A 21,066-nucleotide genomic window follows, 5' to 3' on the forward strand; every position below is an offset into this window, starting at 1 on the left:
CTGCATACGATTATAGAATGTATTAAAAGTAAACTGTTCTCCTATAACGCTCTACCCCAGCGCTTCTGTCACCGCTGACGCCGCCGGCTCCATCAACAAAATCGCTATTCATCCATTTATGCGGTATAGTAACGGTTTGTAGATACAATCGCATGCATATATATATATATATATATATATATGTAGAACAACTCTGGCTAGCAGATTTGTCTCCGGTTTGTCACGTTTCCCGTTGACAAGCCAGAAGAGAGCAAGGACGGACAGCGGCGCTTAAAGCTTCACAATTTTAGTTGCTAGCCCTGTTTGATGATCCGTTCAAAGCACCCGGATGAGCACCCTCTGCGTCTTTCCATTCCTCATTAAGTTTAAAGCTAACGTTGAAACCGGCTAAACAATGTATGCTACCCTCTAATGTGTAAGTTGTCTAAGCACGCGAGACAGAAGTTGTACTGTCGTGAATAGCGTCCCTCAACCAGGAATACCCAACAACAGAAAAGAGAGCGGCGACATAAAAACACGTGTTGAGGGAACGCTAGTGGGTATTACGCATGGGTCCACACAGGTTCATACAAAAGCAACGAACAAATATACCGCCGATTTGTCGGCCATATTGCTGCTACTGTATTATCAACTATTACTGTTATCAGTAGGTCAACCTCCCCTAAGGGTGTATCGTTACGGTTTCGCACAGGGAGGCATAGGCCTAATACGCGCACATGAGATGAGGACACCGCATCTCTTCCTAAATACACGGCAGGAGGGCTAAAAGGTTCCCAACCCGCGCTGGTTCTTTTGTCTTGCGAGGGTCGCTTCGAAAGAGGCCTATTCAAGAATAAGGATTGGAAAATCAAGCTTGCAAGGCGTACATGAGCCTTCGTAAAGCTATTGGTGGTTTAGAAACGCAAGGACCCCCTTTAAGCCACGATGCATTATACTGTGGATAGCGTAGAAGCATTCTGAGGAATGGCACAATTTAAAAAAAGACCAGGTGTGTTTCCTGTTCGTGAATTCGTTGTCCATATCTGTAGTTCCTTCTTTCTAAATCTACCTGCGTCTGTCATGTTACGGCAGCATTACTCGCCACTGTTGCACGCGGCCAACTTATCATGCTAAACAGGAGTACATACCCATTGTACCGTTGAACGACCTTGGCACGATGGCAGAACATCGACAAGGGTGCGCGTCTAACACCGACTCACTTTGGCCATCTTTAGCTATGTTGTTAGCTCAGCTATCTTCAATAGCTACTAATAGCAAAATGTGATAGCGTCGAGGTCTCGTAATCATCTTCTTGTACGCATCGATTGCTAAAGACGTAAGTTTCTAGGTGCAAAAGCAATGTCTGGACGCGCTTCCACCGAACTGGTTGTTGGCAAACTTATGCGATGGCAACTTTTCTGGTTTCTTTCAAAAGGCTTAGTCGAAAAATGACACTGGTGTCTCTATCGTAGACACTTCGACGCTAATATGAAGTGAGTCGCGGGGTAGTTCGAGGTTGAAAACGGCAAAGTGGATCATGAAGATGGTCGTAGTTGAAACGGTTTAACGCGTCGACTTATTCGCATTTCCTTAATAAGATCGGCTCTCTTTATGCAACTTATTTTTAAAGCTCATAGAAACCGAATCGTCTTTAAGGCTGAACATACACGTCTACCTGTGTAGGATGGGGCATTTAAACCTGAGTTTTTTTCTCATGAATCGCTTCTGAGGCTGCATATAGATTTGATTACATCTTCAATTCAAGACCTAAACCAATTACTACTAATCCTTTTCAAAACATTCCTTACGTAAGTCGCAAGTGGCTGTTTAGTAACAAGCGTGCGTTAAGCGATATTGACAGGTATGAATTAGTTAGTGTTTCTTAACCGCCTTGCGTCCGAAAAATTCTAGCAAGGTTAAGTTTTGAGCTAATTATAGGTCAAATGTGCTAAGGGCTCAAAATGGCCAGTAAATACAAATGGCGCAGAGAATCTAAAAAAAAAGACAAATCTTTGGGGCTTATCGACTCAATTAGTACTCGATTCCCATTTTTATCTTTGAAACATTTCATGTATACATACATATATTTCATTGCCGTTGTCGGATTTCCCGAGTGTACGTTTTTCTAATGTATCGAGATGAAACTGAAGAGATGCTGGCGTCCGGATACAGATATATAGTTTACCTAGTGGACTATGCTCTCTTGGTGCAATGTTGGCCGAATATAATAATGGATTTGCTGGCCGGTGGATGTGTTGTGACGAAAATGTACCGAAGACGCTTTCAAGGACTTCCTGTTCTGCTTATTTCTTCTTTTGTCATCCATTCGAACAATGTTCCAAAATTCAGTCGTATATATATTCAATCATATTCACTGTATGTATATAATAAATCCGCGCACTGTCATATTATTTTTTTCTGCACGATTACCTGCTCAACTATTCAATACCTAAGCTTAATCTATCGCAAAAAAATTTAGTTTATAAAAAAAAATACGTAAATATGACCTTTTGTCTAACATTATGCCTCCGTGCCGCTACCGTGTACCGCTCCCGTCCTACGCAGAGCACACACGGATGCAATCATCATTTTTAATACAATAGGTAATTGATATCATATTTATGCGTTCGAAAAGAGCTACTGAAGGTGTTTATCACACTGTTCTGCCGTCTTCTTTTTTATTGCATCCTCCACTGGTTTTTGCTTGACTCACGTTTTCATATTTGCCACAACGTAGGTTTGGTAGGCTTTGCGAATTTTTGTTACTGGTCGTTCTTCTTACCTATTGAATCATTTTCCGAAAGAAAATCAAACACAAATAGCTACCACACTGCAACTGCTGTAAGCGCTATTCTATGTACAACATTATAGAAGCTATAAGTGTTCGCGCTCATCCTGGGCCTCTGCCGTTCGTTGGCGTCCCAATCAAGGCGTCGAAGTTAGCTAGCACAGAGAAAAAAAAACGTTATAAGCCGACTCTAACTGTAGATCTGTCAATGAAATTGATTTTGATTGATATAACTTATGCTGTGACGCTGAGAGTCCAGCTGACTATACGTATCAGACAGGATTACATGTGACAAGACAGGATCGGTGTTTGAAGAACGATCAGCGGACCACCTTGGCACGATGGCCTTGTGGTAGCATTACATAGTCTTTTGATTGTTATATGAATAATATCATTGCGTAGCTCTTTGTCCCTTCTTAAGGATCATTCCGCAAAAGGGAAGTCGGCATTAGCGGATTCGGCCGGTCGCGGGAAGGCCGTCGCAGCGGCAAACGAACAATCGGCCATTACGCGACAAGTTACCGCTGCAGTCGAAAATACAGAGAGAGAAAAACAACATAAAAAATCGTGATAACTACATTACAGCCATCGACAACGACAAAATGAACAAGAACGATTGAAGAATCAACGACGATTAACTTTGCCGTCTGCAGTGGTCTTCCACGCGTATGGTTCCCAGATATAGTACACACGTGCGTTGGCTGAAGTACATATACTAGACAACTAACCACTACACAGAAATCCACGAATAACCGTTAGTCGAACAGTAGTTATTTGAGGTGCTCGCCCTCTACATGTATGTATAGTGACTTTATAAATGAACCAGCCCCGACGTCCGGTGGAACAAACGCAGTAATATTAGGCAATGGCAACGCATGTGCATGCTATCGATTATAAGAATACAGAAAGCGAAGACAGCTCAGATTGATATATTTGGTTTTCTAGGATCAATCTATTTAACATCTCGTTTTCATTATTCATTAGAGCAAGAACAGTGATCACAAAGGTAACTGAGGCCTGATTTAGTTTTCTGCAATGCTGCGAATGAGGTGGCCTTCAGGCCATAGATATTTTGTTGATAGCATAAGGCGAGCTATTTTATCTCTCCGTATATAGAATGCGTACTGTACATTTCACTCCGAAAGGACGAAAGTAAACCTGTATGGTATCCTTCACCACATAAAATCACATAGAACTGCGCCCTTTAAGGCCATATTCATGATATTATAGTATACATAAACTTTATTAAAACCGCTCCCATTGGGTTACAACGTATGCGAAATCGGATATTGCTTGTCGTTAGCCAAGTGTCTTTTAACGAAGGTTAATAAATCTGTGTCATTGTACAGAGGTTCAATGAAGGCAAATATCTGAAGGCAACTGTAACCTGATTTTTTTCAGACTAATGGACTAACACGCCAAGATTGCATATATTCTGGTCTTGGAAGGTATTGATCGTGGTTTTCAATATAATTAAAAAAGAACGTATTGCACTGCTGCTTCCACCACGATTCACCAGGGACATCGTGGTGGAAGCAGCAGTGTCATTTTAGTAACGTCCATCTCCGCTCGTTTTTGCAGGGCAGAAACCTGCTTCAGTACGACAGGATCATGCCAGTCATGAAATATCGAAAGACGTCTTGACACCACCGTATAGCAAGCCACCCAAACTCACCCCAAAGGCCCTCCTTCCTGAACTGCATTTTTTTTTTATATTTCATCTTCCAATATACAGACGGTAAGAACTCAGAATAGCAAATAACTAAGGAAAAGCAAATTTGATCACCAAGAAAAGGCGTACAGGTCAAACAAAAAACGCCCGTCTGCCCAGTTTATGTTCATCTTAATGAGCAAGCAATCATATTTAAACTAAGTAGATGATGCTTTGTGAAAAAAACTAACTTGGATAGAAACCCGCGTGAATGCTTATGTTTGTGTAGGGAGAGGGAGAGGACATGGTGTGTATATATATACATAGAGAGAGCGAGAGAGAGAGAGAGAGCATAGTATGCAAACCAACACGCCTACTACTTGCGTGATAATTGCGATTTTCCACGTTAAACCATATATAAAGTGAGTTATAGAGAGATAACCTACCGGATGAACTAGGTTAGGCGTAATCGCACAGATGAAATTCATCACCACGGGAATCATCGTTGTGAAGTGACCTGCAACCTTACGACAACTAATATAAAGAATATCATTATCGCCAATTTTCGAAAACTGTAGTTGTGGGCCGACACTAGCGGGAAGCTCGAATCCCTATTCCAGCTCCCAGCTCTAAACCCAGATGATATATCTGTGGACGAGCAATGCTGCGCTGAATTAAGCTAACTATGCCTATTGCCGCATCTTTCACGAATGCTCTAGATTAGATCGCAAATTTCAAGAATGCAATGAGCGTTCGAATATCGCCGAAGAAATGAAATGGCAGTAGAAATTTTAGCGGAATCTCTCAGGTCAAGAGGATGTTCAGCGGCTGCAGTAACGGTGGCGGGAGTTAGCGGGAAGTTGTCTGCGTAGGTTCAGTTTGTTTACATCAAATACGTTTACATCATCACAACGATTTTCAATAGCCATCCAAGTTTTAGCCGAGCTTGAAAGCTAATTACTCATTAACATTAAACGAAAGCATTAAAACGAAGGACAACTGTCTTTGTTTTGTGTGTCGGGATAATTGTCTAGTTGAAAAATATTGATTTCGACTGAACATCTCGCAATCAGTATCTAGAGAAAATTGGCTAGAAATGATCAAATGAATAGTCTCACCTAATTGCATATAATCTATAGTTGTCTAGTTATTCTATTATATAATCTATAGTTAATTTCCATATTATGAAACCAGTTGGCTTACACTTGTACATCGTACGTTCGTTGATAGAAAGTAAAACCGTTAACGAACCACGGCTTCTCTCTAGTTGAAGCAAGAGTAGATGAGGCGTGTCGCTGGCATACAAGAGCAATCGTATGACAATTGTTGCTTCGAAGTCATGTAATGCACCCATGGTAGACATAAATGTACAGACACACAGACAGACACACACACACACACGCATGTATACATATATATATATATATATATATAGAGAGAGAGAGAGAGAGAGAGCGCGAAACGAGTTGTATAGAGTGAACGATTGTGAACTGCTGAAGGTTATCGCAGCCTGCGTGACTCTTATCATTTTGCTAAGCTTATGCTGTGGCCACAGCTCTCAATGAGTCGTGTTCACTTTGGCAGCATTCGAATGAGCGCGCCACTTCCCTGGCGCTTCGAGCGTTGGTCAGCCGAAGATGCGGTCCCGCGCCATTCGTCGTTTACATCGTCATAAACCTGGAAGTTGAAGCATTTTTGCCATTGTGTTGCCATCCTGTCAGCTACTGCGTTCTATAAGTGGGTTGGAAGAAAAAGTTGTTACGCCATCAAGTTGTGCTACCGATTTGTTGCGCACTTGCGACCCAAACGCAGTCCTTCCAACCGAATGAATTTACATCGGAAATTGCTAGAAGCTGAAGCAATCAACGCGCAGAGGTTACAGCTTTCTCCACTATAATCTATATTTTGCCATATGGTAAACGTGTTTTCGTATATGGTGCGCGTTAGACCTCTGCGTTGGCCTTTTGATTTCGTCCGCTTCAGCACTTGACCGGTTTCTTAAAAATTAGATGTCTGCCTATAACTGTAACCGAAACGAACAACTCGATAGAAATCCCAGCACATCCAATGAGGTGCTAAATCAATTAGCAGCGACACTCTGCCCTTATCATAATCATCAAGGTAATACTATTGTATTCTCAAAACGTTCACGCTTTCCGCTTGAAATCGATATATCTATCTTCCTTTTTTTAATGGGTAAGCGAACCGGCCATCTGGACAACTAAGGTTTCCGCACAGGCGTCATCAACCACAGTTCTTAATGCTACTCACTATGGATTCTAGTTAGAAAGTGGTTCATTATTATCACTTCGCTTTCGAATCTGGGTCTTCTCAAAGCGAATTTCGAGTGCATCTCGTCCAGCTCTATAAATAAGCTGGATGCATTTGCTCTCCGTCCTGGTGTGAACGTTATGGTAATTGAAACGATTTCTCGCTTGTTCAGTAGACGACGGTTATATCAATGCGAGGGCGTAGTGAGCTCAGCTGTATCCAGCTTCTGGCACTAGCGTCATTTGCGGTATAACTTCGTTCCCTTTTCTTCCTATTATCAACCTTTTAGTCTGTCCATCCCTTCAAGCCGATCGGCTAACGGATTGTTCTATCCACAGCTGTTCACCTTTTCATAGCTCTGTGATGTTCTTTCTAACAATATGTATATTGAGCGTGGCTAGCCTGAGCGAACACGCTACTTCGGCTGTTTTTCAGCCGCTTTTAGATTTTCCAAAGCGGCGTTCAGTAAGGGCTAAGGGTGAGCCCGCGAACGCTTCATCATAACACGCCGACTATTTCAGCCGTGACTATGAGTGATATCTTAGAGAAATGATCTTTGTTTGCTATCGACCGACGCGAGCAAAACTTCCTTCAAAACGATCTGTTTTTTCTTTGAGAAAATAAATAGCGCGTCTTCGTCCGATGCCCGCAGTGCTCTCGTTACTAATTTTTGCTATACGAGCGCACGATAGATAAAAGGCATGAATTTCATCGACGATTCCGTCAACCGGCTCCCCGCCAACAGTACAGTCAGTGACAGCCAAGCTAAAAAAAGCATATTATAAATAAAGTACCATGTTCTAGCTCTGTCAGTGAGAGTACGTTTACGGAACGGTAACATGGATTCGTTACGATTAATGCTTGAACCGAAAGGAGAGCCGATTAGGAGTGCTTGGAATAAAGAGGTTAGCCCATCAAGACGATCCCGATAAAGAAACAAGCAGCCTGTTCGAGATATTGAACAAACACTTTTTGTCAAGACACTGCATTTTGCGTTTTTCTGGTAAGACGCTGATGCTGATGGCGTGAATGAACAGCATATTCCTTCTGTGTTCACTTTTACCTCTCGCAAAAGACTCAACTGTTAGCGCACTGGCGACACTGGCCGTTATTGGCGCATTGTTGATCCGAAATAATCAATTGTGAATGGGTGATGTGGTGGAAAGGGTATCGGGCGTCGGGGGTCGACAGTTGAGGGCAGCTGAGCCATGACTATCGGTAATCTATTTTGTCAACGTTCAGAAGTAGTAGCACCGGTGACGATAAGGTCGTGTGACGGCTGAAAGTCAAAAAAGTCAGAACGAATGGTGGCAGAGCAAACAGGCTAAACTGACGGGCTAATTGTATCTTGTTATGCGGTACTTGACCGCTTCTTGACATTGGCAGTATAATGAGATACCGTACGTTGTAGATCGTCGTATCATACACGACCATGTAATTACTCAACGTAGCGCGCCAAACAAGAAGATCTTTGTCTCAGAATATGATGCCATCGGGTCCATCTTGCTCGCATCGAGTTTTACGAGCGCTTCGCACAAAAGAGATAAAAAGCACGTTGTTAGTTTTGTTGTCATTTCAGTGAATAGTTAACATTTGAAATTACCGACGTCACATGGATACATGAATATTATAGTCTAAGGGAAAAGCGTAAACGCGTAGCTATCATGCGTCGGACATTTTTCTCTCCCTACATCCGTAGTTGGAAACGTTTGTGGGCCGATCGACTACAGGGTCGCATTAAAATGAGTCACATAATGGCCGACCCGTCTACCGTTGTTTCTGAACAGTATACACTATTTGCTTGTTTCTTTTTCTATCGCGTATTGTACGGAAAAACGTTCCGGAGGTATCGTTCCATGTTTTCGTTCTATATGCCACTGATTTATATTGGCACGAGCCAAAATTAAGCTTGCAGAGCTGCCGGTGTTTCTGGATCACGGATGCGCACTCGCGGGGGTTCATGTCCCGGTCGCATTATCGCGTCTCCCGAACCACGTTTTACATGTGAAATGACTAGACCTTCTGCCCAAACGCTGCAACACTATACTAATTCTAGAAGAATACTACCGCTGTGTTTGTGAACAGTTTTCAACAGAATCATACGTTTGCTACGTGAAATGAGGAAAACTAACGATCGGTTTGCGTCTGAGCGAACGATTCATAGTCGAACGTGGCTATCTATTTGCGTCGTGCTCGCGTCACACGGCGCGAAAGCAGCTGCCGCTCATCTACTTGGATGAGCAGAAATCTTTAACTTATGCGCACAATTATCCAAAGCGCTTAGACCAAATCCCTAGGAAAGCGTCTTGTAGCGGTTAAGAGGGAGGCGGATGACAATTTGGGAGTGATGGACAAGATGACCGATTGTCTCATTTTGCAGTCTGATCGATACGCACTTGCACAAAAATGGGATTCGTCACGTTAGCGTGTGAGTGTAACCGAGAGAATATGCGTTGTTATATTGTGTTTATACTGATCTGCGTCGCATGGACCGCGGACTTACCGCACCATGGGAATTAATTATTCTTAGTACAAAATAGAAGAGACACAACTTTGATTGCTTAGATATTCCGTAGGTAAGAATCAGCGAAGAAGATTCATCGAGAAAGGCGCACTTTATGTTTTGTGAATAAACTGCCATATCCATAGAGGATGCGTTATCCCTGAACCTTGCTAGATGTAGTCATCATTCTAGTTGAGATAAGCGTAGACTCGTAACTGACCGCAGCGTCAGTTGTGTAGTTAGAGCGGGTCGACTAACGAGAATACATGCGTCGTTTCGTTGCTGCGGTACTTTTTAGTTCTAATGTCGCCTCCGGAAGCGATGTCACCATCACCAATACTGAGGATTAACAAATCTTCTCATAGAAGAAAAGCGCTAATCTTGTTATCAACGCATCATACAATAAGAACACAATTACAGAGGTAATAATTACCACTATTAGTAGTCAGTTAAGGAATAAATAAAGGAATTAGCTTTAAGCATAAGTAGTTGTAGTGCGGACGATGTACGCGATGGAGGAGAGCTATCCGTCGAGACAATGATAGTGGACTGAGATGCGGGAGGATCTTGTATCTTCCAAAAGAAGACCTTCACAAAGGCAAAAAGAAGAAGATGATAGGACAACAACAATGAACGCTGCGACCGTTGGGAAAGGGACCATTGCAGTTATCTCGCAACACAGGCAAGTTGACGCTAGACGCAAACGATCCCACTTGACATGCCTGCCGTAATTTGGGGACTACCGCTGTTATCACCGGCGATACGAGAAATTATCTATGAGTTTGTTCACTTCTAATAATGATAATCATTTCATTAATTACACATACAAGAAGAACAACGACCGAATATTTTTGTTATTGACGTGTGTGAGGTCCGTGTGACATAAAATTATGCGGTAGCGAGACGACCTATGGCAGACGTGTAAAAAAGTAAATCATTCGCGAAACAATCAGTCATAATCACGATCAACAACGTCGATTCTATCTAATTTTTCGACACTCAAACGCTTAACAAAAGCAGAGACCTTGACTCCATGCCAGGATCGTTAGAGAGTGCGAATGCGCTATATATATATATATATATATATATGGGCTCAAGACTAAATAGAAGAAACGGCGACTGTAACCACACAAATATGCTATTTAGTTAAGTTTAAACACATCAAGCCCACGCTATTCGCAGTCTCTTTCTCGGCCTCAGAAATGGTGGTGATTATGATGCTGTACGGGAATCAGCTACGAATTTCACAAGCGGTTATGGTTAGCGTAAAAAGCTTTCCATTGTCGTAGGTCGTACGTATTTCTGTAATCGTGTGCCTCTGTCAAAAAGTTACAGCCACCGTGATGCGGTGCTATATACTCCATTGCTCACTTCCTGATCAAGTTCCGTTCTTTGGCTTACCATGATTGCTAGTCTAGCGGATCGTCAGACTCTAAGCGCTAATTCAACCGATGCTAGACGACGATAACAAAAAGCTAAACGAGACAAAAATCAGAAATGAAGCTTCTGGTTGTATAGCGTAATCTGCTTGTGGTCTGGGTAGTAATAGTTGACGTCAACTACCGACAAGCATCCTTGCCGACAGTACGTTTAACATGAAGTGCACCGGGCAAGGTAGCGGCTGTGCAGCGGAAGGTCCCGGGAAGAAGAGGATTAAATTAGCATAACTCCGCGCGTATATTCACACTCAGATAATTGAAATACATGTTATCGCTCCTAGAATTCCGTTAGAACAGAGAGACTTATAAGAGTCTTCGTTTCAGCCGGCACGCTTTGCGTACTCCCCAGCTTACTTATACAGGTCAACTAAATCTCTTCTGACAATTAAATTCATATAAGTCGTTTAATTTGACAAGGACAACATAACAGTTTCTAAATCGGGAGAACAGCCAGATCAGACAGAACTGCTTTGATTGAACTGGAAATTAATGCCTCTGACAGTCTTGATTCTAATTTTTGCGGTAAAATACAAAAAAAAAAAAAAGAGAGACATTATTTTCGTTTTCAGTTGCCTAGGACATCAAAGGGCAAAGAGTCGTTCACCGTTGCTGTCAGTACGTGTTCAAAGAATCGTTAACGGAAACATATCGAGTTCACATTAGTGCCAATTAACTATAAGGGCAATTAGAATTATACAACGGTAAGGGATCTAACTCCGAAAATTTTCCTTAGCAATTGTTGGCAAAGATTGCATCTAAATTTTCATTAACACTTAAACGAAATTGTGCACTGACGGTCATGTGTATTTAATATGACCACCATTCGCTGTAGCCTAGAACTCACACTAATAACAAGTTGTTTTTTTAATTATTCACTCTTTCATCTTTGAGTTTTTTAACAAGCTATATTGGTAAATGTAAGTTGGCAAAGTGACACTCAAATACGCTACGTGCAAAGAAAATCCAACGGAGTCAAGTTTTCACCTGATAGTAGGCCAAAAGCCTTGAAAATGCGAAGGTTCAAAACAAAAACAGGACTTCTAAGATGTAGAAAGAAGCGAAACTCTTCAAAGAGACCAATAGTTGGAGATCATCTGGACGACCTAATCGGCAATTGATATCCTCTCCAAAACAGCTCTCAATTTTTATACCAAAAAACGAAGATGTGTCAAAAATGACTTCTGAGCCATTGTGATAAATTTTTGAGCCGTTTAAATCTAAAGCCCATTGAGGACATTTCTGTTTTTTTCGTAAGAGTTATCCCCGAGTTTTTTAAAACCCGCATGGAAAGTAGCAGTAATGCAGACCGTCGATTTCAGGGAAAAAAAATTTTCAAAAAAGAAATGATAATAGCTAATAGGTGTATAAATTCCAAAAACAGCATAGTGATTTTCGCCGCTGTTTTATTCAATAAATCGGCTGCTTTTCTTCTGGTGCTGAAAGTAATGGATGAATGCATGCAAACATGCACGACAAACAGTCTGCCAAACTTTAAATGCCCCATTGCGTACATAGTCAAAATAATACTAAAAGTAAATGTTTGTCACTCAATATCTAGACATGATATATTGGGTTATGTATATCTTCATTCATGCAGAGCGGCCCTGCAATATTCTAAGGGCTCGGCTCTTGCATCATCTATTTTATTCCTTCGACGCGCTCCAATCTGATTTGTTGTGCCCCTATGGTGTCCGTATCATGTTTAGGTTACCTACGCCGATTCAACTGATGGAAATTTCTCAACCAAACGAACGGGATAGATATGCAGGTTAACCGTCTGCTCTTATATGTACATACATATAATACCTTCGGCATAAAAACGCTTGAGATATTATCTCGACATGATTCTTATCATCGCAATATGTAGAAAGTCAGTACAGATCAGACAACTCATTCTTTTCAAGTGTGTCGTTCTTACCAAGATAATATTCTTACATTGTCAAAATATTCTCTGATGTACGCTTGACTACAGATTAAAGGTGGTACCGCTGACGTATTATACATAGAGAAACAAAAAAATATATATATAATATTTGACATCCTAGACCTTAAATTATCTCACTCTACTTCGTTTCGGGTTTTAATTGATATAACGGTTGTTTTTGAACGAGCGATATTTGCTGGAACAGGAAGGACCACCTTGTCGACCCATAACAAGCATCTTGTACATCCTCCAATAACTAATCACCTTTGTGAAGTTTTAATGTCAGTCGTTGAAGCAACGCCGAGTTCAGCTTGTCCTGAAATTAGGTCAAAGTCCTCAGTTAAGCACACCCTGCTCATACGTACGTACTCAAATGAACCAACACACATAACGTTCGTTGTCGTTCGTTCGAAAGCATAGTATTAATCAGATCCTAATTATACATGCAGCCAAAGTAGAATACGTCTACTGCAAATGGGACGATGTGAATGAAATCTCTGTGAATTTCTATATTTGATTTCAATATCGTTTGTTATTTATATCTGTTAGTTTGCCTAAACTAGTAGAACACGTTTGATTGAATATTCAACAATACTTTTGGCTGGCGTGCCCTCTAGGATAATATTATAGAGATTTTATGAAAATACTACCAGACGTCATCAGACGGTTATTACTCTTTCGAACTATATTTCAGTTATCCTGCAATGCCTATACACCAGTGAATTGAGATAACAGTCATTTAATAAATTGGTTTACTTTGATCTCACATTTTCTCACTATCTAGCTCCACATAGAGTTTACGCACGCTGAGTTTTGAGTCCTCACATTTCACATGTAACAAAATGATAACTCCAATGCCGAAAATCCAGAAAGTGGATAAAAAAATAAGTCCCGCGTGAAGTGTTTCACGTACAGTTTAATTAACAAACAACCCGCCGAAAGCATACAGTCTTTACCACTAGCCGGAAAAATATCAGGCGAGACAAACGCCGTCGCGTTGGAGACACAATTCGATGGCAGTGTTGAGTACGCTCGAATGTGAGGTGACTTGCAATGAAGATCAAGACTATTTGCTACTATGAAGTACTCGCCGAAAATGAAGCAACGAATGCAGGCCGCTATCGCGAGTCCTTCGAGAGTATTATGGAACGTTGGCATGACAATCGAAAGCACCACGGCATTCTGACCACTTGATGACAACACCAAACCCAATTACCATGCGTCAATCACTTCCTGGATCGAAATAAGAAATATCCCCCGTTGGCTTCATCCTGCTTATTATTCTGCTCTAAATCCCTGCGATTAAAGGGTTTGACATGCGCCAAAATGGGCAGCTGGTAGGAGAGCATATTTCGCGATCGACTTGCCTCGGGAATGCACGCATAGAGAAAATACATATGGAAACGCGAATCGTACATACATAGCTCTCTAGAAGCTGCAAGAACACTGAGACAAGTCTGTAAAGACTAAAGAAGAGTACTTTTCGTACATGTCAACAAATCGCCTCCCTACCCTAGGTAGCTCTAAAGTTTTTCCATTTCAACGCCCGTCGGATTCGCTTAGAACAGCCTAATATATCATTCTGCATATGTTATGCTATATGTATGCAGCGGTTATTCGCTCGAAACCTAAGCTTTACCTATAATGACTGTGGATTGCCTGTGTAGTTACATAGGCAATACGCTTAAATAGTTTCCTAGTTGTCATCAGTCGGGGCATACAATGCACCAGCAATGCAATAACGGGACTGTAATAAAGAAAAGCGCGATCAGATAATGATATTATCAAAGGGATTCGTATAAATGAAATGCAAATATCTATTTAAATTAACCTCAAAACGTTTGTACCTGCTTTGCAATTTCTTTGAAAGGTTGAACGACTAAAAGGGTCCGCGTCGGGTTACGCACCAGGTTATCATGTAGGACTCATGTTTGTTTTTTTACGAATCCTTCGCTGGTTTACTTCATGTGCCTCTTGTGCCATCCATTTTTTTGTGAGGACAAAGCAAACAGGGCTTAGAACCCTTTAGGGTCTCTATTGGCTGTGAACAAGCTGTCCATTGATCCATGTGGATCTATGCTTGTTTTGTCTGCATCTGAATTTCAGTAAATAACAAATATGAATACATGTATGGTAAGGTAGCTGAATCTGTTTAATTCATGCGAGTAAGAGGTCCTCAAATATACCTTGTTACCCCCCGTAGGACTGACAAGACCAGTGTAATTTTCGAAGTTCAAACTCATTGATCAGACTTTAGGCCCATGTAAACAAGTTACGCCAGCAACTTACATTCCATGTAGTTACTATGTAATTACATCAATGGCTAACTATAAAAAATATTTGGCTACGCTTAATCGTAGCAGTTATAGTAGCAGCAGTAGTTTACTGGCGGGAATGAAAACAGCGATTTCCACTTGGCAGAGTTAGACATTTAAGCGTGTCTACAAGAATATCCAATATGGATGTCAATTTATTACGCTTCATTTGGCAAGGCCAGCTTACTAAATGATTGATACTAAATGTAAAGATAAGTAAGATTGTTTGCCTGCCATTGTGCCGTTCCATAAATCTGTGCTAAGTATCAATGAAAGTTAGATTGGCGTTTATATGTTTCATGCGTCCATATAACCATGATTGCAACTAGTATGATTAGTCATCCCGCATCAGTGTCTTTTCAATGGGATTCTTTGTGATTACGCGTACAACAGCCCACGCACGTGAACCTTATTTGCTGCAAATCCTCTGTCCTGCTCCTTGCGCTTCCTTCTCCCGACCTTGTTCTGTTCCGTCAAACGCCCTTTGATTTCATCGAAAAGTTCCTCGACAGGACAAGCATTCTGCGTGCACGTCCTTTCGTTCGGCTGCCTTAAACGGTTGCAAATTTGTTTTTGGATGATAAAAGTTGATAGCGTACACTTACATACACCTGTACGGCCAGACTGCCAAAGGTAAAAGCGAAAGTCCAGCGTGCGTATATGTGTGTGAATATTAATTTTCTATGAATTAAAGCTTCCGAGGAGGTATCATTAAAGTATGAAGACGACGCGAAGCAGGTGAAGATTGATTTAGCTCCACCTAAACGCCGTCAGAGACCGAAGTACCTGTACGGCAGTGCTGCCTCGGTCGGGTAGGCTGCCTTGTAACAGCGACGGCGGGCATGCCGGCGTGTCGATTTGGCGCACTCTCTATGTTGAGCGTGATGCCGCCCCTTTACGCATTTCGTGTTGACAGCCGAAACGCACTGATGCACTCTGTAGCTACATTACTACCTACGGTAAAAGCATGCGCACATAATCTTAGTGTACGAAATAAAGTTTCCATGAACAGTTAACTGATCATACAGGGAGAGGAAGTTCCGCTAAAATAAAGTTATACATTGGCATTGTATGCCTATCATATTTCAAGCGTGAGCGTATAATAACTATAAGAGTAGTTTCTTTATTTTCATTATTCTATTTTAACAGTATATATCGTACATGCAATATTAGAGGAAAGCAGAAAAGAAGGCTATTGCTTGATTATTGGATTACTGGAATCCCGCAGCTTCTTGACACAGGACCACAGTTGCTCCTAACCACTTGTGTCCAATGATTACTAACGTTAGAACAAGTAACAGCTTTTTGTTCCGACTTTTGCTGTTACGAAGCGCCGTGTTTTATTTGTGCTGCTATCCCGTAGGTCGAATACCTGCGATCAACTTCATCCGGTACGGAACGGTTCTTGGCAGGTAACAATCGTCGCCATTGCTAGCGTCACTCGATGACGCTAATTTGGTGACTAATGCGTCAATCACTACGGTACATATGGACATACATATGGACAGCGGAGCCTGTCGGTCGACTTCACGCTCCATACGTTGTTAGTTTATTTCGTTACATAGGAGGCGCTATGCCAGTTGCTCTGTCACTAGCATAGTTTAAGCAACTGAAGGCTGGATAGGTTTGTCGCCCGTTGTTAAGCGCTGGTGGCTCTGGCGCTGAACGACACATCGTTGCACTGCACCATTGCATTCGTGGTCGCCAGCAGAAAGTTCCAAATTTAAGTGACAGTAGCAGCGGTTATGATAGGCTTTCCCTACCTCCCCCTGGAACGTAGCCAGCTGTCCCGCCACATTCACCGGCTAACTATTTCTTGTTGCTGGTCAGTGGCAGCAAATTTCCTGAAAATGGTGGAATCAGCTGTGGCGATCGCCGTAACAGCAAGAGCGAACTCGTTTGGCGAAATCGCTCTGGCCCGTTGAAACTCATTCTCGTAATGATGCAATGGCTAGAAAGATAGAAATAGTATTTAGGATAGATGGTACATCTATTCATCCCCGAGACATCGGCGGGTCACTGGACCAAACCCAAGACCACCGATACTGGATATCTCCCACCAGAAGGTCTGGTGGCGAGGACCAGAGTCGGAACAGGCTCGCGTTTGGTTGGGTTAGTGGGCCAGGCCGCATCAGGAGATTAGCTTTACTAGGGCAGCAATGCCCCTCTCAGACATCGGGCAACACGATGACCACAAGACTGAGCAAGCATGACGGAGCAGATTATGATAATAAAAAAATTGACGATATTATCTCTTGCTTGGTCACGATAACAGTAAAGGGTCCACGTGTCACCTGCCGGTTGTCTTCGAATCAAGCAAGGCTTTGTCTTGCTTTAAGCCATGGATATACGGTAAGTAATAGTTTATGAGCGAGTGGTGACACACTTCCAGTACGTCCTTTTGAAAAAAGGTCTATCAGCAACTTGTATCCGACAAAGAAGTAAAGAAATAACTTGCAACATCATCTAGCTATGAAAAAAAAACCAAACACTAGCTATATTCGAATATTCTTCAGGCAGTAGCATCGTGGTTATGTCATAGACCATGTGGTGTACAGGAAAGGGTCATTTTACCACTTAATCTCGATAGCTGTCATCATATATATTGCCAAGAAAGTGAGACGAAGCCAACACGGCTGGCCCATGAAAAACGCTACAATCATCGGAACGGTAAATATGGCGACCATGGTTCGTTACTATAATAGAGGTTACAGTATTACTTCTACGCTCCGTATGCACACACATATATACTTTCAAGCTTATTATTACTCGACAGGTAAAAGAATGGCTTAGACAGATCGATAGATATAAAAAAATTGTTTACAATATTATCGTGTTGACCAGTATCGAACATGGGCGTTAGCAGTCTGAGCAGAGACGAAAGAACGAGGTAGCGGCGGCAGCTTTACTCGATGATGGTATTGTTCGATGGAGGCCGAAGGCCGTTCAGCCGGCAACGAAATGAACGGTCGCGTGGAACGGGACGCACGCTTACTTGCGTGTACTGATGGTCTCTGTCAAAACCACCGACAGCCAAACAAACAGTCAATCAAAGGCAGCGCAGACGCGCCGCTATAGACGACAATGTCGAACAGACCCATAGATAGGTACAATAGAGCACGTATTACGTATACGCATTTTCAAATAAGCAATTTTATTATCACTACCGCCGCTGTTACAACTATTACAGTGCTGCTGTCGACGCTCAATAGGCAGAAAAGCCTAAAACAATTGGAGAGGGTAAGAGGCGCCGGCAGTTGGATTGAGAGACCGTGAATGGGCAAAAACGTAATGGTTTGCTACGGGCAATCGCTGGATGGCGGTGACATGGAGGCTGATGATTAACCACAAGATCTACGAAACTGGCGTAGCGCCTCCGAACAACATTGGATCACTCTCAGATCCAGATCGTATCAAAGATACAGAAGAAAACGAGGGAAGCAGAACTGTTTTTCTCGTTCCAGTTTGCTTAGCCGTTTGAACGTAATTTTCAGCTAACATCCGGATGTGGAATGAATTCTCAGAGCAGCTGGATGAGTTAAAGGGATCTTCATGAAAAGAATAGCTTGGCTTGCAGGGTGAAGCCTGACCGTCGCTGGCGCTGTTTCTACAGCCAAAACAAACTATGTCTCGAGATGATCGCCGGAGAATCAACAAATCGCTAAAGCCCTAATCGTCGTTGGGCAGAAAGACGAAGAGTCATATCATGAAAAAAAACTTAGAGAACTAAAATAATGCTGTCGTAGTAACTAACTACGTTCGTCAGAACCGTTTGCAGCGTATGAAAACGGTCTATTATAGAAACAAGTGAATTTAACCCAATTTTAGCTACTAGCAGTCCATTTTGCACAAGAATAGCTCGTTACAAAAGCGTTCAAACGAAGCAGTACTCTATCAGGCAGGCAGGCAGGCAATGGCTGTGACATAACACTGCGGCAGCAGTTCGCCTCGTTCAGCGAATACAATACTGTATTGCAGTGTACAAGTGACCGACAATGGATACTTTTAGGTTCAGTTAGGGATACGCACGTACATTTTCGCTAGCCTATATCTACCCGGAAAATTGAACCATTGATTGCAATGGCAGTCATGTCAACGTTCCTGGACAGGGCATGCAGCTCGGTCATTTTCTAGCATTACAACGACAGATAATCAGATTCGAAATAAGAGGGCTGTGCATCTGGTCGTGAACACCCCGAAAATCAAAGGAAATTACGCACCAAGAACTACGTTTGTCCCAAGGAGTGTAGTAGAGTTTCACAGTGACCTTTCAAAGATAATCAAGTCAGCCACAACGATACATTTATCTTTCTCTATAAACCTTTTTCATCTTTTCCGGATGAAAACTATCATGTAAGATTGAAAATCCGCTACGGCCGGTCCCACCCGCAGGCTTGCTGGCAACAGTTGATTTGAACTGGTGTAGTATTTTGCAACAGCAGATGACGAATAGACACATTTGTCGCACGTGAGGACGAACACAGGACGTTCGTTGACCTAATTTTATTAATTCACGAACCAGAGGGTCGTTTCTTTTTCATCAGTGCACTTTTTACTTGAAAGCACGAGAAACCGGGTGGGAAAAGCAGACGATTATGGTCTAAATCTATTTTCCCAAGGCGTTATATTCGTACGCTGTCAGAATGAACGACCCGTCTGACATTGGAAACTTATCCGTTTTGTGGTCGCGTTCAGGCAAATCTATCGTGTACGCCCAATCCAGGCTCCCCTATTGGCATTATAAAATACAGAAATATTTTACGCCTAAACCCAATTTGTTCAGTAGCGGTGGGGCTGTATTTATATTATAGCGGTGGGCTCACCAATTTTCGAGTACAAGCTATGGCAAACATTGTCGTCAATAAATGCCGTTTGTTACCTTGTGATATCTAGGCTTCATGAGGGAGGGAGGATAGGAGGCGATACGCGATACGATAAGCAATATGGTCGTGTCGTAATTTTTCATGGAACAACAACAAAAAAGGTAACCCTTTAGACGATGTTATGATTAACTATGACTAGTGCTTTTGTTATTGTTGCATGAAGCTTATGATTTGCAGTACCTGTTTGAGACAAAGGATGATTGGAGAAGCTTTGTTAGCCATGAGAAGGTCGTAAAGTTTGGTGACGCGTGGCGGAAATGTAGTTCTTCTGGTTATCTAAAGTTAGCACATCGAGAAAAAATACAACAGTATCAACCTAAAGCAACGTGCACAGCCGAAATCGGAATTCTGTTTGGCAATATGACGATATAGTATTTTGGACACGGGTTTTACTTTGTTTGTATATAATAATCGATAGGATCGAATCTTTAGAAGTGCTGCTCTAAGGTACAGAATCAGCAGTGATCAGCTAAACGTCAAGATACACTATTTCGACGATTAGCAGAACAGCATCTACAAAATCGTCCGTGTGAACTCGTTGTACTCTCGTTTAATTACTTTATATGGCTTGACAGACCGATGATGCACCATGATACGGGCTGCCGCATCGATGAAATAGATAATTCGATTTTTAAGTACCTCTTGGGTTTTAAAATATCGACATTTTCTATGTCGATTAACCAGCCAATCAACAAAGGCAACGAAATTTTCTACTATTGACACGATCAACGCCCCCCCCCCCCCCCGAGTAGAACCCCGTGTCATTTTACTATATCTTTAGTATAGTGGGCACAAGATATGCGAGTTTATCACCGAAATATCGTCTGCACATGTGCCGCTAATGATTTGATTTCGTAGCGTCGGCTACTACAATTGAGATGTGATGCCAATGTTCACTGTCAACTATTTGGAAAAAAAAGGAGACGAAGTAAAATCGTCGGCCGCGGGCAAACGGGTCTTAACGAAGTTTTGAGGCGCTAGCGTTTGTGGACAAACGACAAGGCTCGATTAAGACAGCCTTTTTGGCCCAGCCGTCAATAGCTACAACAGTTGATACATATACATATATATAGCGTAATATTATTGTTGCTGCTACTCTTCTCACTCGCTTCGTTGCCGCTTGATCCTCTGTTTACGCGAAGCATTAGGAACGCGGATGGATCGTTACCGCAACGGGGCAATCTTCTTTGAGTCTTTGGAAGACAGCAAAATTTAGATCGATTGTAAGTGTTAAGCAAAACCAACAGCAATCCTTGCATATTGTGCTTGTCTATCTCTGCATGTGTTCGCGTTCGCGACTTCAATATGCCGCC

At 42.1% G+C, this 21,066-nt stretch overlaps 1 protein-coding gene and 1 long non-coding RNA gene across 4 annotated transcripts in view; one reads left to right on the plus strand and one right to left on the minus strand.

Moving 5' to 3' along the window:
• Window positions 1-21,066, plus strand: part of Ptp99A (Protein tyrosine phosphatase 99A) — a 136,669-nt gene that overhangs the window by 27,370 nt on the left and 88,233 nt on the right. The gene's annotated exons all lie outside the window — the stretch shown is intronic.
• On the minus strand, window positions 1,991-6,813 carry LOC147756191 (uncharacterized). Its single transcript, XR_015327195.1, has 2 exons — window positions 4,865-6,813; window positions 1,991-3,291 (listed from the first exon to the last, which is right to left on the minus strand). It is a non-coding gene; the product is annotated as an uncharacterized LOC147756191 (long non-coding RNA).

This window comes from Varroa destructor, unplaced genomic scaffold, assembly GCF_002443255.2.
Source record: "Varroa destructor unplaced genomic scaffold, Vdes_3.0 BEIS01000004.1, whole genome shotgun sequence".
Lineage (NCBI taxonomy): Eukaryota > Metazoa > Arthropoda > Arachnida > Mesostigmata > Varroidae > Varroa > Varroa destructor.